A 19343-nucleotide genomic window follows, 5' to 3' on the forward strand; every position below is an offset into this window, starting at 1 on the left:
ATTTCAAATAATATTTTTCTCATCTGTGAGCTGGCTTTGATCTGCTATTCCATCATAGTTTAAGAAAAGGGAGAGAGGATGGCTACCACCTCAAGGTGATAATGTAGAGAGAATTACTGACCAAAGAAGAAGAAAGAGAAAAAGCCCAACACTTCTGGCCAAGTGATTTGTGATGCCATGATAGGAAAGAGAGATGAAAGACAGGGAAACCTGGATTAGACTGTCTCTGAAAATTTAGATTTGGAGAGGTGGAGGCATGTTCAATATGTCAGGGAGATGCCCAAGACAGGGTGCTTTCTCCTAGATTTAGGTGTAGGATTCTGGGAGGAAAGTGCTATAAAAGGTAGTCCTCAGTGATCATGAGGCAAATTATATATATATATAGTGTATTTCTATAACTCAACTATCCTATGTCTTATACAACCTTTCATCAAGCAAGCTAGCTTAATTTTTCACTTATTTTACTTTTCAAGTGAAGTGTTATATTTACTTAGTATTTTTGCATGTACAAGGAATTTGAAAGTGTCCTCATTAATGTGTCTTTTTAACTTCTAGTATTTTCACTGAGAGTTGTTTTGGTTGGCTCACTGGTTACAATTGCATAAGTTTTCAGTGGTTTAACCCAATCTTATTTTTTCCCTAGTTCTGTTATTTTTAATATTTGATTTTCTAGAATATGTGTGTGCTAACTTTTTAAAGAAACATATTAGGTTATTTGGAAAATTCCTATATATGCAATTAGAGAAGGGGAACTAATTAAGCTGGTGGCCATCTCTACTCCTGTCCTCAAAATCAAAACAAAGTAGCATCTCTCTTACTGATACCTTGAGTCATTCCAGCTTGTGTTCCAACTGACTCTGAATATTTTGTTATAAATAATGTGAATTCTATTCTATCTTGTCCTTTGGTCCTTTCACATGTCTCAATAATTTACTTCATTCTCATCCTGATAAATTATGTTTGTTCTGCCACCTTCTCTAGTTTATGCAGAGCAGGCTTTCTTATGGTACTATGACTCCACCATAATAACAAAATGAGTTTTGTTTTATTTGTTCAAATATTTAGTAGGATCTCAGAGAACAGTCAGGAAAGAAATGAACCTGATAAAGTTCTTACAGACAGACCTCAAAGACACCATATTGCTCTTTGGTTGGTATCACCATAGTCACAGCTTAGGGACAGTAATGTTACCTCCTGATTAAGAGTGTGGCTGTGGAGTCAGACACCTGGGTAAAAGTTCTGACCCCACCATATCCTGGCTGGGTAATCCTGGACTAATTTCTTTCTTTTTTTTCTTTTGGCTTTTTGCTATTTCTTGGGCCACTTCCGCGGCATATGGAGGTTCCCAGGCTAGGGGTCGAATCAGAGCTGTAGCCACTGGCCTACGCCAGAGCCACAGCAATGCAGGATCCAAGCCGCGTCTGCAACCTACACCACAGCTCACGGCAACGCCGGATCGTTAACCCACTGAGCAAGGGCAGGGACCGAACCCGCAGTCTCATGGTTCCTAGTTGGATTCGTTAACCACTGCGCCACGACGGGAACTCCGTAATTTCTTACCCTCTCTAAACCTCAGTTGTTCTGTCTGAAAAATGGGTCATCACCCTTTTGAGATTACTGCGTTATCTACTCTGATATTAATTAATATAATAAAATCCTGTGCAATACTTGACATACTGAGGATGCAGAAAAATTAACTACAATCGGCATTGTATGAGCTTTGGAATGCATGGTGGTGGATAAATTTTCATGAACTTCTGAAGAGTAATGTCACTCCTGGGTAAGCCCCAGAACACAGTCCCTTTTTAATGTGACAAAGAGTAGCGCATTAATACATAGGTTTGAGTTGTGATCTTCTTCTTCTTCTTCTTTTTTTTTTTTTTTTTTGTCTTTTTGCCTTTTCTAGGGCCGTACCCACGGCATATGGAGGTTCCCAGGCTAGGGGTCCAATTGGAGCTGTAGCCACCGGCCTACATCACAGCCACAGCAACGCCAGATCCTTAACCCACTGAGTGAGGCCAGGGATTGAACCCGCAATCTCATCGTTCCTAGTCGGATTCATTAACCACTGTGCCATGACAGGAACTCCAAGTTGTGATCTTTTTAAAAACAACATAATTTTATGTATTATCATAGTCATTTAATGTATTTAATTTTAATTAAAAATTTTAATTAAGAATTGTATTAATAGTCACTTAATTTTATTGATAGTCATTGAATTTATTGTAGTTTCATTATGATAGAAATCAAATTGGATCCCTTGGCTTCATATTTTCCCCCTTCATACTCAATAGTGAGAGTTGATTTCTCTTGTATACTTGCTTTCAGTTAAACATTGTTTTGCTTCACTCTCACTCTATCTCTTACAAGCACTTACTCTCACACAAAATGGCTTGCTGCCCCACAGGCACACCTACATTGAGAGTATGAACAGTGGTGTGAAAGGAGGAATGGAGACTAGGAAGATTTTTCCCATCTTTCACTTATGTGTTACCAAGGAAACCTCCTATGTGTTAGTTCACAGACAGGCTGGTTTTTGTTTTGTGTCTTCAATTCATATGAGGAAAATAGCAGAAACTCAGATTTCCTTAGGATGCCTTGTGAACAACAGATAAACTAATTTTGGGGGGGTGGGGAGCTTTTTAGGGCTGCGCCTCAGCATATGGAGGTTCCCAGGCTAGGGGTCTAATCGGAGCTGCAGCTGTCAGCCTACACCATAGCCACAGCAATGCGGGATCCAAGCCATGACTGTGAACTATGCCACAGATCACGGCACCGCCGGATCCTTAACCCACTGAGTGAGGCCAGGGATAGAACCTGTAACCTCATGGTTCCTAGTTGGATTCCTTTCTGCTGTACCACGACAGGACTCCAAACTCTAATTAAAAAAAAAAAAAAAATTAGAAACCCCACCAATGCCGCAATGCAAATAGCACAAGGGCAAGGAGACTTTTTAGTATCAACCAAAATTCATCATTAACCTTGATAAAAATGCGTTTTAGATTTCAAGTACAATGCCAGATAGTTTATAGAAAGTGGAGAGCTCCTGTTACAGCCAAGAGGAGGTGTGACTGATTTATTTTTGCTTGTAAAGTATTGTTTTCATGAAGATACTACTAGGTGAAGAAAAACAGAATACTGGCTACTTACCCTGAATTCACCCCTTAACATCCTGGAATCTGAATTACCTTAGGTTTAAAGTAGGCAAGAGGTCCACCTCTCTGTCTACCTCAAGCTAGAAAACGGATGTGAAATACATTGTAAACTGCCAAATTACTATTTAAAAGGTAAATTTATGTGAGTTTTATAATTTCCCAAGATGTAGGGAAAACACACAGGTCAGCTTATTTTTTAAAAGGGATTAAATTGGGTATTTTAATCCATATTTTAAGAATGACAAAAAAGTAAATAATAGGAATTTCTAAGACGAAAGATTTAGAACTTTATGTGTATTGGGATTGTCCAGAGCAGAGAGGATTAAGATTTAGAGATTATAACAGTCTCCTGGCTGTAGTTTTTGATTCAAGTCTTTCTTTGCTATGGATTATCCTAAATGCTTCAACGGAATCATTCTGTCATTTGCCTTGATCAATAATTTATGGTTTTTAAAATGCTCCATAATCTAATCTCTGTCCCTTCAGCTTCACATCTCTTTATTTTCATCATATATCCTCTCTTCTTAGCATAAATTTTATTCTACCCCCAAATCAAGTCATAATCATTTCTACTCCATTAGCTGTGGAATATTCATATTTTAATGTTAATATTTACTACATGAGGCAGCACTTGATGGCTCAGCGAGTATGACAGTGTCTGCTTTCTCAGAGTCATTCGCGTCACCCTCTAAAGAGGTCATTAACAATTTGTTCATCAATATCTTTAAAAAACCTAGATTCCAAATTTAGAGAAAGTCATGTAGAAATAATGCTACAAAATGATGGAAAGTATATTGTCCCAAATTTGTATGCAATGCAAGCACTTGGTCATCATTGTAACAATAATGTTGCTTTTTTCAAGTGGCCCATTCTTCTGCCTGCTGGATGATGTCATCGAGAGGACACTAGTGCCTGTTGACCCACAGCTGGACCTGGGCAATTGGAGGCTTTACATCCCCTCCACTGTCTTTGGACTGTGCATTCCACTTGCCTTCCTACAGTAGAAGCTGCCTCAAGGACAAGGCTTAAAATGTTATGTGATTTTCAGGCCATTTGAATGGTATATGTTATTGAACCCAATCAAGACCTCTATATAAACTTTTCTTATCCTGATATGTGAGTGTAGAGATCTCCTCATCCTGCAGCCACCCAAGACAAGTCTGGTATGTAAGTTCCCTTGCTTATTAAACTTGCCACCTAGCAATCTGGAGTGTTTGCCTCTTTAGCCAGTCTCTTGTTGCATTCTCTCTATGGGGTCCAGTTTCAGATTTCACCAGGGAACCTCCTGAAGTTGTGAACCAATAATTTCTGACTAACTGTAAGAGTTCTTATTACTTTTAACCTTGATGACAGTAATATTTACTTTTCACATTAATATATGTTGGTAAAGATAATATTTATAAAACTAACCAAAATAAGACACAAAGGATTTGAAATCACACAAAAGCATGAGTTCAAGTCTTATAAGAAAATATTTATCTTGTGTGGGTGTATTAATCTAAAATTGGACGAAAAATAAGTTGATTCAGTTACAGTGAGGTTTAAATGATATACTATATGGAAAACCACAAAACATTGTATAGTACCTACTACAAGATTAACAAGCAGTGGTAAATTACTCAAAAAGCTTGAATGTCAACTTAAATTTTAATCTGTGGATTTTCTTTCTGTCTTTCTTTTCTTTTTTTTTTTTTTTTTAGGGCCACACTCATGGCATATGGAAGTTCCCAGGCTAGGGGTTTAATTGGCACAAACAGCCTACGCCACAGCCACAGCAATGCCAGATCCGAGCCACATCTGCAAACTACACTGCAGCTCATGCCAGATTCTTAACCCACTGAATGAGGACAGGGATCAAACCTGCATCCTCATGGATACTAGTCAGGTTTGTTATCACAGCCACAATGGAACTCCCTCTGCAGATTTTTAAAACCCCTGTGAGTTCTGTTCTTCTTGGAGAACACCATCTTAGTTTTTAAAAATCTTTACAAAATAGAGGCTTATTTTCTTGGGTTCCTTTTCTCTGAATTTCATTCTATTCATAAATATTGAGGCTGAAATGTAAACCATGTTGAAAGTCTTCCCTCAAAGGCCTGCATATCCTGGTCTCTTTTGTTAATTCCCCAACACCTGGAAAAATATCTAGTGGAGGAGAAAAGATGGCTGAGTAAAACTTGAGCTCATGTCCTCTCATGAAAACACCAAAATCACAACTAGCTACTGAACAACCACTGACAAGAAAGAATGGAACCTGCCCCAAAAAGATATTCTACGTAAAAAGACAAAGACACAACAAGATGGTAGGAGGCGGTGCTTATGTGATATAATCAATCCATACCCACTAGGGAAGCAAGCCACAAACTGGATAAATTATATCACAGAGGTTCTCCCTCAGAAGTGAGAGTTCTGAGCCCCATGGCAGGGTCCCCAGCCTGAGCATCTGGCATTGGGAAGAGGGTTCACCACAGCATTTGTCTTTGAAGGCCAGTGGGGCTTGTGTGCATTAGATACACAGGACAGAGGGAAACAGAGCCTCCAGTATTGGAGGGCACACACATGATTTCATGTACACTGAAACCCTGGGAAAAATCAGTGACTGCAAAGAAGCCCAGGTTGGACCCACCTGTGGGTCTTGTAGGATCTCCTGGGGAGGCAGGGGTCAGCTGTGGCTCACTGTGAGGGCAAGGACACTGGGGGCAGAAGCCTCAGGGAAAATTCAAAGCTTACCTGCCTATACCCATCACTGTGCACTTTTGAAAAGGATATTCCAAGTATTAGCATCCTTACTCTTAGAAGATACTTTACTAATTACACATTGCTATTTGAATGTTTTTAGTAACTCATCATATTAGGCTTTCATTATGCTTCCTGTAACACAGAACCCAAAACAGTAAGATCTTAAACAAGTTCCAAGTTTATTTCCTTCTCCCACGAGAGAAATGTCTAATTTTAGGCCCATGATGGTATGGTATGCCATGGTGTCAGTAACTAAATTTTCCAAACCTTATTGCCATCCTCATCACGTGACTTCCATTCTACATTCCAAGATGGCTGCTCAAACTCCAAAATCTCCAAATATCCAGATCAGCACAACGGAAAATAAATGACCTCTCCCATCTCTATAAGAATCTTTCCAAGAAACTGAACATAACACTTCTGCTTCATTTTATTTGCAGTAGTTTCTTATCTGGTCACACAGTAGTTTCCAGGAAATGTGGAAAATTATTTGGGGCAACAATGAGTCCAATTAAAATCGGAAGGTTCTATAATTAAAAAGGAAAGGAAAATGAATATGTGAGGAAAATTATTTCACTCTCTAGGCCACTATCTACCCAATGTAGTTTATTAAATTTTTCCTTAAAGACAAAATTTCATGATATTTTTCCACTGTATGTTGGTGAACGAAATTTTCTCCAGTATATCTAAACTGTGTATGTCTGTATGTCTATGTCTACATCTATCTACCTACTACCTATCATAAATGTCTATTTATCTACCAAATTTATATACTTACCTATACATCTATTTAGTTATCAAGTTTGCCAACTATCTATCTATTTCTTTAAAAATTACACCACTGCTTCCTGCTTTTCTCTGGACATTTTACTCCTAAGATTTGTTTTTGTTGTTGTTGTCAACAACTAGGAGTGTTGCTCAGAATGAAGGGAAACACTGAAACACTTTTCAGTAGAAACACTGAAATTGTATGAGGGATATTATAGGTGCTTGACACATGGGACCAATCGACAAAGCTTTGAAATTGTGCAGTGACAGCCATTGTCTCTCTTTTGCTGCACAGTGTGCATGGTACTAGTTAGATAAATGCTTTTTATAAAGCCAAAGTAATGCATGTGAATCTGATGGGGAAATACAGAATATCTCATCAGTAACAGAACACTTCCTTGATGAGAGGTGTAAATTTTAAATATGTTCTATTTTGAGCTGTTAAAAAAAAAAAGATCGATCCCTATTATTATCTGTAAATTTCAAATCTCTTTTTATTTCAACAAAATGTGAATAATTGGAGGTAGAGATCATGGTTTCAGAGTATGACTGTTTTTCTTGAAATTAGCAAGCAAGATCTGAAAGCCTTTTCTCCATCACTCTTCTACTTATATCTAGTTCATTTAAAATAAATAATAAGTACCCTATAATACCCAGATGCCATAATACCAGATATTAAAGCATCTCTTTGAGTGCTAAAGAATGAAAATGACTAATCTTATTCCGAGGTCATGGTGTGACAGATATTACCAATATAAGTGTTAAAAGTACTAAAGCTTATGGCAAGAAGTTGCAATGGTTCCTTGAATATATGTCAAGGATAATGAAGACAGATTGGAAAGTAATAAGAGTTTTCCAGTCTACACTCATGAGGAAGGGGGTGGGAGAAAAGCTTTTTCAAGATAAGGGTCTATTTACCCAGGTGTTGCCAAAGACAGGATTTCAACTAGTATATTTGTTTAGAAATAGTTATGATAAATAGAAGACATTTTATGAACTGAGAATGAGTTTTAAAACATTAGTACAGAGATACAAAGAATCTAAACCCCAAAGAAATATTAAGAAAAGGAAAACTATTTCTATCACTTTTCAAATAACCATAAAATATTTTGCAAACGTTATTAGAAAAATAATCTTATAGAAATCTAGACTCTAAAACTTTAATATTATTTCCTATGGAATACAATTACCAATCTTGCTTTTATAATTAATTAACAATACAACATTCATTCTGTGGTGTTAGCATCAACTAAGTAACTATGTGAATTTCCTTTATTGTACAGGAGAGTTATCAATTCATAGAGTCTCCATTATCTCTTATCATCTGATTTTTTTTTTTTTTTTTTTTTTTTTTGCTTTTTTAGGGCTGCCCCTACTGCTTATGGAAGTTCCCAGGGGAAGCTGCCAACCCTCACCACACTCACAGCAACACCAGATCCTTAATCCACTGAGCGAGGCCAGGGATCGAACCCACATCCTTATGGATACTAGTCAGGTTCACAACCCACTGAGCCACAATAGGAACTCCCCATCAATTAATTATTAATGATGCTACTGAAAATACCAGATAATCTGTCTTGAAAATTTGCACGTGAAATGTTGCTCTTCTAGTTGATGTGTAAGAATTGTTTTCTCCTCATGTGGTCTAATTCCTCATTTTTTATCCTAAAGTAGGAATCTCCACATTTTGAACTAAATGGAAAGAGTATCTACCATCCTTCAATTCACTCCTCCCCAAAAGAAGAGAGAAGAACTGAACATACAGAATTCTGCCCATTATTCTTTTCCTTTGGACCTGCCGGCATGCATAGAAGATATGTTTGATTCAATTTCTTTCTTTTTCTTTCTTTCCTTCCTTCCTTCCTTGCTTGCTTGCTTCTTAAGGCCGCACCTATGGCGTATGGAAGTTCCCAGGCTAGGGGTCAGACTGGAACTGTAGCTGCCAGCCTACGCCACACCAACAGCAATGCTGGATCCAAGCCATGTCTGTGACCTACACCACAGCTCACAGCAACGCCAGATGCCCGACCCACTGAGCGAGGCCAGGGATTGAACCCACATCCTCATGGATACTAGTCAGATTCATTTCTGCTGTGCCACAACAGGAACTCCCTGTTTGACTTGATTTCTGATGCTACATGTAAGTACATTGAGATTAAGATCCAGGAATGTCTTTTGGAAATAGATCTTGTGGAATCTATTTTCCTTCTCTCCCTACTGTCTGGTCTACATGGGTATAAGACATCTACTCATAGTGTCCTCAAGGTATAGAATTGCCATTGCTAAGAAACCTGATGTGACTCCATATCTTCAGATTAGGTACTATTTTTTGTAGTTTGATATCGTTTAGTGCTCAGTTGCAAAATCAAGAATTATAAGAGCTACACATTATTTATTTATTTTATGTATATAATCATAAATCTATTTCCTCTCACTCATTTTTCCTCATTAATTTATATAGAAGCAAGGCAGTAATGGTGAAAAATTTTTTGACTTTTTAAAATTAGGTGGTTTTCTTTTACTGAAGTATAGTTTATTTACAATATTGTGCTGGTTTCAGATGTACAACAGGGTGATTCAGTGTTTTATAGATTATATCCCATTATAGGTTATTATAAGGTAATGGGCATAATTCCCTGTGCTTTACAGTAAATCCTTATTGCTTAACTATTTTGTGTATAGTAGTTTGTATCTGTTAATACCATATCCCAAATCTGTCCTTCCCTACCTCCATCTCCCTTTTTGGTAACCTTAAGTTTTTTATGTCATGAGTCTATTTCTGTTTTGTACATATATTCATTTGAATTTTTTTTAAGATTTCATATATGTAATATCATATAGTATTTTTCTATTTCTGTCTGATTTATTTCACTAAACGTAATATTTTCTAGGTCTGTCCAAGTTGCTGCAAATGGCAATACTTCATTCTTTTTTATGGCTAAATAATATTCCACTGTATTAGATTTTTTTTGTTTGTCTTGTTGTTTTTTTATCCAGATATGTAACTAGGAGTAGAATTTGGATCATATGGTAATTCTATTTTTGTTTTTTAAAGGAACCTCCATATAATTTTCCATACTGACTGCGCCAATTTATATTCCCACCAACAGTGTATTAGGTTTCCCTATCTCCTCATCATTTTCAACATTTATTTAATGACACTTTGATGATAGTCATTCTGATAGGTGTAAGGTTCTACCTTATTGTGACTTTGATTTACATTTCTAATACCACTGTTTTTTGTGCCTGATAGTCATCTGTATGTATTCTTTGAAAAAGTATCTATTTAAGTCTTTCAATTTTTTTTTTAATTTTTTTTATTTTTTTGTCTTTTGTCTTTTTGTTGTTGTTGTTGCTATTTCTTGGGCTGCTCCCACGGCACATGGAGGTTCCCAGGCTAGGGGTCTAATCGGAGCTGTAGCCACCAGCCTACGCCAGAGCCACAGCAACGCGGGATCCGAGCCGCGTCTGCAACCTACACCACAGCTCACGGCAACGCCGGATCATTAACCCACTGAGCAAGGGCAGGGACCGAACCCGCAACCTCATGGTTCCTAGTCGGATTCGTTAACCACTGTGCCACGACGGGAACTCCAGTCTTTCAATTTTTGATTGCATTTTCTTTTTCGATATTGGATTGTATGAGCTGTTTGCATATTTTGAATATTAACCCCTTGTCAGTTACATCATTTGCAAATATTTTCTACCATTTCATAGGTTGTATTTTCATTTTGTTGATGATTTCATTTGCTGTGCAAATGCTTTTAATTTTATTTGGTACCATTTTATTTATTTTTTTTGCTTTTATATCTTTTGCCTTGGGAGACTAATCTAAGAAATATTTCTATGATATATTTCAAAGAGTGTTTCTCTTATATTGTCTTCTAGGAGTCTGATGATGGCATGTCTTAAGTCTTTAAAACTCTTTTTGGTTATTTTTGTAAGGGATTTTTTTATGAGGAAATTTCATTGTTTTACTGTAGCGGACAAGCTTTCCTAGCACCAATTGTTGAAGAGGCTGTTTTTCTCCATTGTGTATTCTTGCATCCTTTGTCATAGATTAAGTAACCAAAGGTGTATGGGGTTTATTTATGGGCTCTTTGTTTCATAGATCTATGTGTCTATTATTATGATATTACCCCACTGTTTTGATTACTGTAGCTTTGTAGTATAGTCTGAGTTCTAGAAAGTTTACACTTCCAGCCCCACCCCCCACCTTCAGGATTGCTTTGACAAGTCAGGATCTTTTGAAGTTTTCACATAAATTTTAAGGTTATATGTTCTATTTCTATGAAAAATGTCCTGGGTATTTTGATAGAGATTTGCATTAAATCTGTGAATTACTTTGAGTGGTATGGCCATTTCAGTAACATTTATTCTTCCAATCCAAGAGCATGAGATTTTTGAATCAACTCAGTTTCCTTTATCAGTGTTTTATAGTTATTAGCATAGTTATTTCCCTTCCTTGGTTACATTTATTCCTTGAAGAGTTTTTTTTCTACAAAATTTTAAAAAGGGCTATTTTTTATTTTCTCTGATATTTCATTATTAGTGTATAAAAACACAAACAGATTTCTGTACATTAATCTTGTATCCTGCTAATTTGCTGAATTTGTTTATTAGTTCTATTTTTTTTGGGGTGGAGACTTTAGGGTTCTCTTTATAGAGTATCATGTCATCTGCAAATAGAGTCTTACCTCTTCCCTTCCAATGTTGCTATCTCTTATTTCTTTTTCTTGTCTAATTGCTGTGGCTTGGACTTCCAATTCTATGTTAAATAGAAGTGGTAACAATTGGCATACCTGTCTTGTTCCTGAATTTATTGGGAAATCTTTTGGCTTTTCACCATTGGGTATTACACTGGCTGTGAGGGTTTTCTGATGTAAATGGTTATTATTATGTTGAGATATGTTTCCTCTGTACCCACTTTCATGAGAGTTTTTATCATGACTAGATGTTGAATTTTGTCAAATGTGTTTTCCATGATTGTTGAGATAGTCATGTGGTTTTTGTCTTTCCTTTTATTAATGTGACTTATTACATTTATTGATCTGCAATTGTTGAACCATCCTTGATGACATTAGAATAAATCCAAGTTTATCATGGTGTATAATCCCTTTTATGTATTGTTGGATTCAGTTTTCCAATATTTTGTTGAGATTTTTGCATCTATATTCATCAAAGATATTGGCTTCTTATACAAGCCAGTAATGGTAAAAATTTTTTATATAATCATAAGAGAATAAAATATCAAGGTATAATGGTAATAGAATAAGAATAAACATCACTCTATGAAAAACACTGTTATAGATAGAATTTTTCTCTTCCTTTTGGGAGTAGTGTAAGTTGCATGGAGAGTTGTATTATGTTGATGAGAAGTTTCAGTTATTTTTATTTTTGTGATTTTTTTTTCATATTAAGAACTTCATTGATAGAAGCATATGTATGAATGTTGAGCAGACAAGGAGGTTGACTGTATCAGAAATCAGAAGAGCATCCATTTTACTTCTTTTTTTTTTTTTTCTCGGTCTTTTTGCCTTTTCTAGGGCCACTCCCATGGCATATGGAGGTTCCCAGCCTACGGGTCTAATTGGAGCTGTAGCTGCCAGCCTACACCAGAGCCACAGCAATGCAGGATCCAAGCCACATCTGCGACCTACACCACAGCTCATGGCAACGCCAGATCCTTAACCCACTGAGCAAGTCCAGGGATCAAACCTGCAACCTCATGGTTCCTAGTCAGATTCGTAAACCACTGTGCCACGATGGTAACTCCCTATTTCACTTTTATATGTTCTCTTCTGTGTTACATGGATGAATAGGATAAAGTATTTTTCCCTTACATATAGAATTCTGAATGTGGTTTGGTTTCATGAATGAAACATACTCACATAAGGCTTGGAAAGGAAAAACCATCTTATCATGGCTGTGCCAGTTAACAATAATGTTCTGACAGTGATAAATATGTGATAAAATATGAGGGAGTTATGATGTCACCTGTAGTGGTAGAAGCACCAATCATAGATCCCTTCTAGATTACTATAGTGGTGTGTCCTAGAAAGCAGTTGTCCTTGGAATCTCCCAGTCTTGCATCTCTCCTATCCTCCAATGTTCTTGTTTGTTTGTTTTGTTTTGAAAATAGCCAAGAAACAACAGAAAATTCTTTTTAGAAATTCAGGAAAAACATTTTTTTTGTAGTAATTAATATGCCTTCCTTAGGCTTTTTTTTTTTTTTGGCCTTTTTGCCATTTCTTGGGCTGCTCCCGTGGCATATGGAGGTTCCCAGGCTAGTGGTCTGATTGGAGCCATAGTCGCTGGCCTACGCCACAGCCACAACAACACGGGATCTGAGCCGCGTCTGCGACCTACACCACAGCTCATGGCAACACTGGATCACCAACCCACTGAGCAAGGGCAGGGATCGAACCAGCAACCTCATGGTTCCTAGTCAGATTCGTTAACCACTGAGCCACGATGGGAACTCCTCCTTAGGCATTAATTCACATTTCTGTTGATAACTTTCCTTAATACAGCCATACTTTTGTTCTTTATAAAAATTGAGTCTCACAGTAAAAATGGTATTTTACCACACTAATCTTTAAATTCCATCACTAAAAATGTAGTTATACACACCAACTTCTAACCTCTTTGAACATTCTGCATAATGGATTTCATCCACTTGAATGAATAATTGCTCAGAAAAGCAGTAATGCCTCCATTGTGGTATGATATGGTTGTCAATATTCTTGTTTTCCAGTAAAAAGGAGATCTCATGAGCAGACACTGGACTCCTTAAGGTTTCATTGATCAAGAGAATGTTTCTGAGCAGCTTCTGAGCAAACATTTCTTAACAGGTTGATCACAGATTTGGAGTCTCACTACTCACAATGGCACTGCCAGCCACAATCATGTTAGCTCCTGCCTCTGCACATTTATGGATTGTGTCAGGACCTACTCCACCATCAACCTCTATGTCCAAAGAAGGGAACTGGGTCCTCAACCGCTGAATCTTTGGCATCATATCTTCCATGAATTTCTGCCCTCCAAACCCACGTTCCACTGTCAGAACCAAGGCCATATCTATCTGATTAGTCCATGGTGCCAAATATTCAACTATAGTTCCTAGTTTGATAGCAAAGCCAGCCTTCATCATTCTCCTGAATGTCTTTAATCAAAGCTCCCAGGGTTCTCAGTAGCTTCAAGATGAAATGTATATTGATTGGTTCCCACTACAGCCATTGGCTTTACCCACTGTTCCCGCCTGAACACCATAGCGTGCAAAGTAGGAGTCCTGGCTTAGCTGCTTTTGGAGGCTTTCTACTGTGGGGTGACCAAAGGTGCTGCTGGGAACAAAATGCCCATCCATTACATCCAGGTGCAGATAATCAGACCCAGAGTCCAGCATCTGGAGGCACTCAGCCCCTAAATTGGCCACACTGCTGTTGAGGATGGACGAACCAATCTTGCATCTGGCTGCCATGGTGCTAGTTCCCTAGAGCAAATTACCCCACGAGTAACCCGACAAGATGAGGTCGTCGCACAAACCAGCCATGCGGTTTTGCCCCCTCCAATGTTCTGTAAGCACATTTATTCTTTCTATTGAATCCATTTCTTGAAATGCCTAACACTTCTATTTCCTGCCTATAACATTGCTTGATACACCGTGACATTAGCTATATGACTTTGAGGAAACCTCAATTTCCTCACTGTAAAATGCTAATTATGATACATTGCAAAGGTCTGTGAGGATTACGGAGAGTGTGTACAAAGTGCTGAGGTCAATTAGTACTCAACAAATAATTGGATTTTCCCTAACACTCATTAATAATGCATTTTTGTTTGAATATAAAGTGCATGTACACTTTATAATTGCTCTTTTACCTTCTTAGATACAGAATAATACTATGGATGACTATGTTTTTTGTATTATACTCATTGCCACAAATTATAATTAGACAGCTCTGTGGTTCTCTGGGATATACTAAGATGTTTTCTTTTGGGTTTTTGTAATGATTTCTGGTCTCCCTACCTATCATGCAATCCTTCCAATTGTAAATCAGGTTGAAGACATTATAGGGTTTCTTATTTTCACAAGAATTACCATTCACCTCTCCTTTGCTCACAAGAAGATTCTTTTTGAGAGAAAAGGGAGTCGAAAGGCTATTATGCTATTCATAGATCTGGAAACTTTCCCTCTGGTAATTTATACAACAGAGATTTGTCACATTAGAGGTAAATGTCATTGAATATATGCTTTGTGTATGTGTGTGTTAGATTCCACAAGCAAAGTTTCTAAATATATTCTCCTGTACTATATTAAAATCTGAAGTTGAAAAATGAAGTTTCTTTTTTTTTTTTAACAACTTTTTTTTTTGTGTGTGTCTTTCTGCCATTTCTTGGGCCGCTCTCGCAGCGTATGGAGGTTCCCAGGGTAGGGGTCGAATCGGAGCTGCAGCTGCCAGCCTACGCCAGAGCCACAGCAACGCAGGATCCGAGCCGCGTCTGCGACCTACACCACAGCTCACGGCAACGCCAGATCATTAACCCACTGAGCAAGGCCAGGGATTGAACCCGCAATCTCATGGTTCCTAGTTGGATTTGTTAACCACTGCACCACGACAGGAACTCCTGAAAAATGAAGTTTCTTAATCTTTAAAATAATGTCTTTTGAGGACTTTGAGATTCACATTTCACTGTTATTAAATAAGAAATAAAGAAATCTCTCTGCATGCTGCTGTGACCTTTGACAAGTGTCATAGCTAACTGGTGGCTGCAGCAGCAGGCTTTATTCCTTTCACAGAGGTTTGTGTGTTGCCAGGTGGAAATAATTACTAAAAATAAATGCCTCAGGCTTAAAATAAAAAATGTTTGACTTTTTATTGTGCTTACTCTGGCTCTGAGTAGTCTATTTTGGGGATATCCCAACAAGACAGAACTAAAGAGCAGAGGAATGTTTGAGGTGAGGTGAACAGTGACTAGCTCTTTTTTTTTCTTTCTTTCTTTCTTTCTTTTTTTTTTTTTTTTTGCTTTTTAGAGCTACACCTGAGGCATATGGAGATTCCCAGGCTAGGGGTCAAATCTGAGCTGTAGTAGTTGCTGGCCTGCACTACAGCCACAGCAAAGCAGCATAAGAGCTGTATCTTCGACCTAAACCGCAGCTCGTGGTAACACCAGATCCTTAACCCACTGAGCAAGGCCAGGGATTGAACCTGCATCCTCATGGACGCTAGTCAGATTGGTTAACCACTGAGCGATGATGGGAACTCCAAACTGACTAGGTCTAGATCTTGCTTTGTTTACTAATTGATGTCATCTTGATAAACAAACCACTATGGATTTCAAGAATTTACTTTTGGAGCTCCCATCATGGCACAACAGAAACGAATCCAACTAGGAACCATGAGGTTGCAGGTTTGATCCCTGGCCTCACTCAATGGGTTAAGGATCCAGCATGAGCTGTGGTATAGTTCGCAGATGTGGCTCGGATCCCGCGTTGCTGTGGCTGGCAGCTGTAGCTCCTATTAGACCCTAGCCTGGGAACCTCCATACGCTTCTGCTGTGGTCTTTAAAAAACCAAAAAAAAAAGAAGAAGAATTTACTTGTAAATATGTTGAGAATTCTCATTTCAGTATATTTTCTTCCTCTACTCTTGCTCCCCCTGAAAACTACTAATTCTTAAATTCTTAAAAACATATTTAAATTAACAATTCTAACTTTTTGAAGGATCAGTAAAAATCGGGGGTTCAGCTCTTTGGTTGAAACACATTGCTGATGAGACCTGGTAGGGTACGTTTGATATGATCTGTTGATATGACTTCACTCACCCCAATTGTTACAAAATATGGCATAGAGGGTCCCTGAAATCCTTATCATTGAATAACTTATTTTAGAATCTAACAAAAATTCAAATGCAGTAGCATCATTTATTCATAATAATACCTTGGGTATTATATAGAACCAATCAATTAGATATTTGGGGAAAGTGTGGTAAAATGTTTTAAGTATTACTGGAACTGTGTTTCCTGTTGACACTGTGGTAAATTACAACCAATGTAGTAATTTAAAGCAGTCTAAATTTATTATGTTACAGTTCTGGAAGACACAAATCAGAAGTTGAGTCTTACAGGATTAAAATTACAGTGTCAGTTCTGCATTCTTTTCGGAAGTTCTAGAGGATAATCCATTTTCTTCTCAGCTTCTCAATTCTATTCACAGTCTTTGATTTTTATTCCCTTCTTCAATCTTTAAAACCAGTGACATAAATCTTAAAGGCCACCTTTCTCTCTGACCTCTGATTCTACTGTCACATCTCCTTCTCTCTCTCAAACTCCAACTTCCCAACCTCGCAAATACTCCTGTGATTATATTGAGACCACTTATTAAATCCAGGATAATATTCCCATCTCAAGATTCTTAAATTAATCATGTTTGTAAAGTCCTATTCCCAATTTAATAACATATTCATAGGTTATAGTGTGAGAACATGGATATCATTGGAGAGTCATTTTTCCCTTTATCACAGAAGATAAGAGTATTATGTTAAACTTTTAAGGTTTATCATTAACTGCTTAAATTGCCATCTACATTGTGAATAACAAGAAATGAGAAAGCTGATAACATCTTATCATTGCAGCAATTTTGGGGACCAAGAGTAATTTAAATGCATCTTTCCATCACTACTCTCATAAAAATGCATTGACCAATGACAGCACATAGAGTCTACATTAGATTTCTTCCTTGTTCATACATCTGTCTGCATAACAGATCACTTTGAGAAGCTGATGAGAGTCAAGCAAGCTTTCCACTAGCAAAATATACCTGTGGGCATATTTATTACATTTGTATACATATACCGCCCTATAAAGACAACTTATGTATCAGAAGCTTAAGGTTAAGAATTTTATTCTATGAGATTTTCATAGATCATCCATTTACACGTACATTTCAAAATATTTCTGACCTTGGAATGAAGCAATTAGATGGAATAAATGTCAAGAATAAATATATATTAAAATCTATGGCTCCATTTTATGGTAATTCCTTAACTAAAGACTTTATCACAACTTCACATATAAAATTAACAACTATGTTTGCTTTCAAGGATACACTATCATGGATAAGTGGCCAACATGGCAGAGTAGAAAGACTCTGAGCTCACTTCTCCCCATGAACACATCAAATTAACAACTACTATAGAGCAACTATTAATGAGAATGACCTGAAGACAAGCAGAAAAGATCTTCTACAACTAAAGACATAAAGAAAGAAACACAGGAATTTCCACTGTGGCTCAGCAGGTTAAGGCCCTCACATTGTCTCTGTGAGTATGTGGGTTCAATTCCTGGTCTCGCTCAGTGAGTTAAGGATCCAGCATTGCCACAATCTGGATGTAGGTTGCAGATGTGGCTCAGATCCCATGTTGCTGTGGCTGTGGTGTAGTCTTCAGCTGCAGCTCCAATTCAACCCCTGGCCCGGGAATTTTCATATGCCGCTGGTATGGTTGTAAAAAAATTAATTAATTAATAAGGAAATACAATGAGATGAGCAGGAGTGGGGATACAATATAGTAAAGCCCCATACTATTGTATTGTCACCCACGAATGGGAAGATAATTATACTTGCAAAGTTTCTCATCAAGGAGTTAGGAGTCTAGGACCAATATCAGGACCCCCAGCCCAAGGGTCTTGCACCACAAAGACAAGCTCCCGGAACTTTGGATTTTATAGGCCAGAGGGACTTACTTTAGGGAGATACAGTGGCCTGTGGGAAATAGAGACAATCTCTTAAAAGACACATACAAAACCTCACATGCTTCATGACCCAGGATAGAAGCAGTCATTTGTAAGGAGCCTAGGTCAAGTCCGCTTGTTCATCTTGGAGAGCCTCCTGGATAGGCAAGAAGCAATTTGGACTCAACCTGTAGACAGACCTTTGCAGCAGCCACTTTGGGGTGCTCGTCCTACTGCGAGGACACTAGTGCTGGCAAGCACCATTTTGGAATTCTCCCTCAAGATTTTTAGTGCCATTACTCAGCCTTGCCTACCAGCCAGTTGGCATCAGTCCTGGGATGTCCAAAACCAAACAGCTCTCTGGGTGGAGATACAGACCTATCCATGAGCAGGCCTGGGTCCCTGCCTCCTGAGTCCTCAACTGCCTCTGAACCCAGTCCTACCCACCAGAGGGCTCAGGACCCAGCCCCAAGCAACAGTGGGCCAACATTAGCCTCAGAACCCTAGGGCCCTACAGCCAGACTGAGGACACTAGCTTTGGGATGACACTAGCTTTGGGATGCACTTGTCTACAGCCAGCTACCCAGGAACCCAACTCCAAAGCACCAATGCGACAGCACTAGCCTCAAGATACTCCAAGGCTCCATAGCCACATAGTGACCCAGCTCTTCCCATCAGCAGACTGGCACCAAGACACCACACCCTAGGCCATGCAGCCAGCTATTCTGGGATCTACCCCACAACCAGTGGCTGGCAGCATCCACACAAGGCAGGCCCTGGCAAACAACAGGACAAGGAGACAACTGAAGTCAGGCTGCCATAACAGAAGGACTCATGAAAGCCATAGAGAGAGCAACCCTAGAACATATAGTTCTGGTGACCAGAAGAAAGTGTTCTACTGGACCCCATAAGATGTTTTCTACATATGGCCAATTCTCTAAGACCAGGAAACATA

The 19343-nt window shown here is 38.2% G+C and overlaps 1 long non-coding RNA gene and 1 pseudogene across 1 annotated transcript in view; both read right to left on the minus strand.

Annotated features, from left to right (window-relative positions):
* The window catches only part of LOC146403471 (uncharacterized), a 118942-nt gene that overhangs the window by 72236 nt on the left and 27363 nt on the right, over positions 1-19343 (minus strand). The window lies entirely within an intron of this gene.
* On the minus strand, positions 13460-14182 carry LOC100519429 (ribulose-phosphate 3-epimerase-like; annotated as a pseudogene).

Source organism: Sus scrofa, chromosome 5, assembly GCF_054392235.1.
Source record: "Sus scrofa isolate SSC_HxYL_T2T_F1_AM1 chromosome 5, Sscrofa_HxYL_maternal_Yorkshire_Landrace_v2.0, whole genome shotgun sequence".
In the NCBI taxonomy this organism is placed as follows: Eukaryota; Metazoa; Chordata; class Mammalia; order Artiodactyla; family Suidae; genus Sus; species Sus scrofa.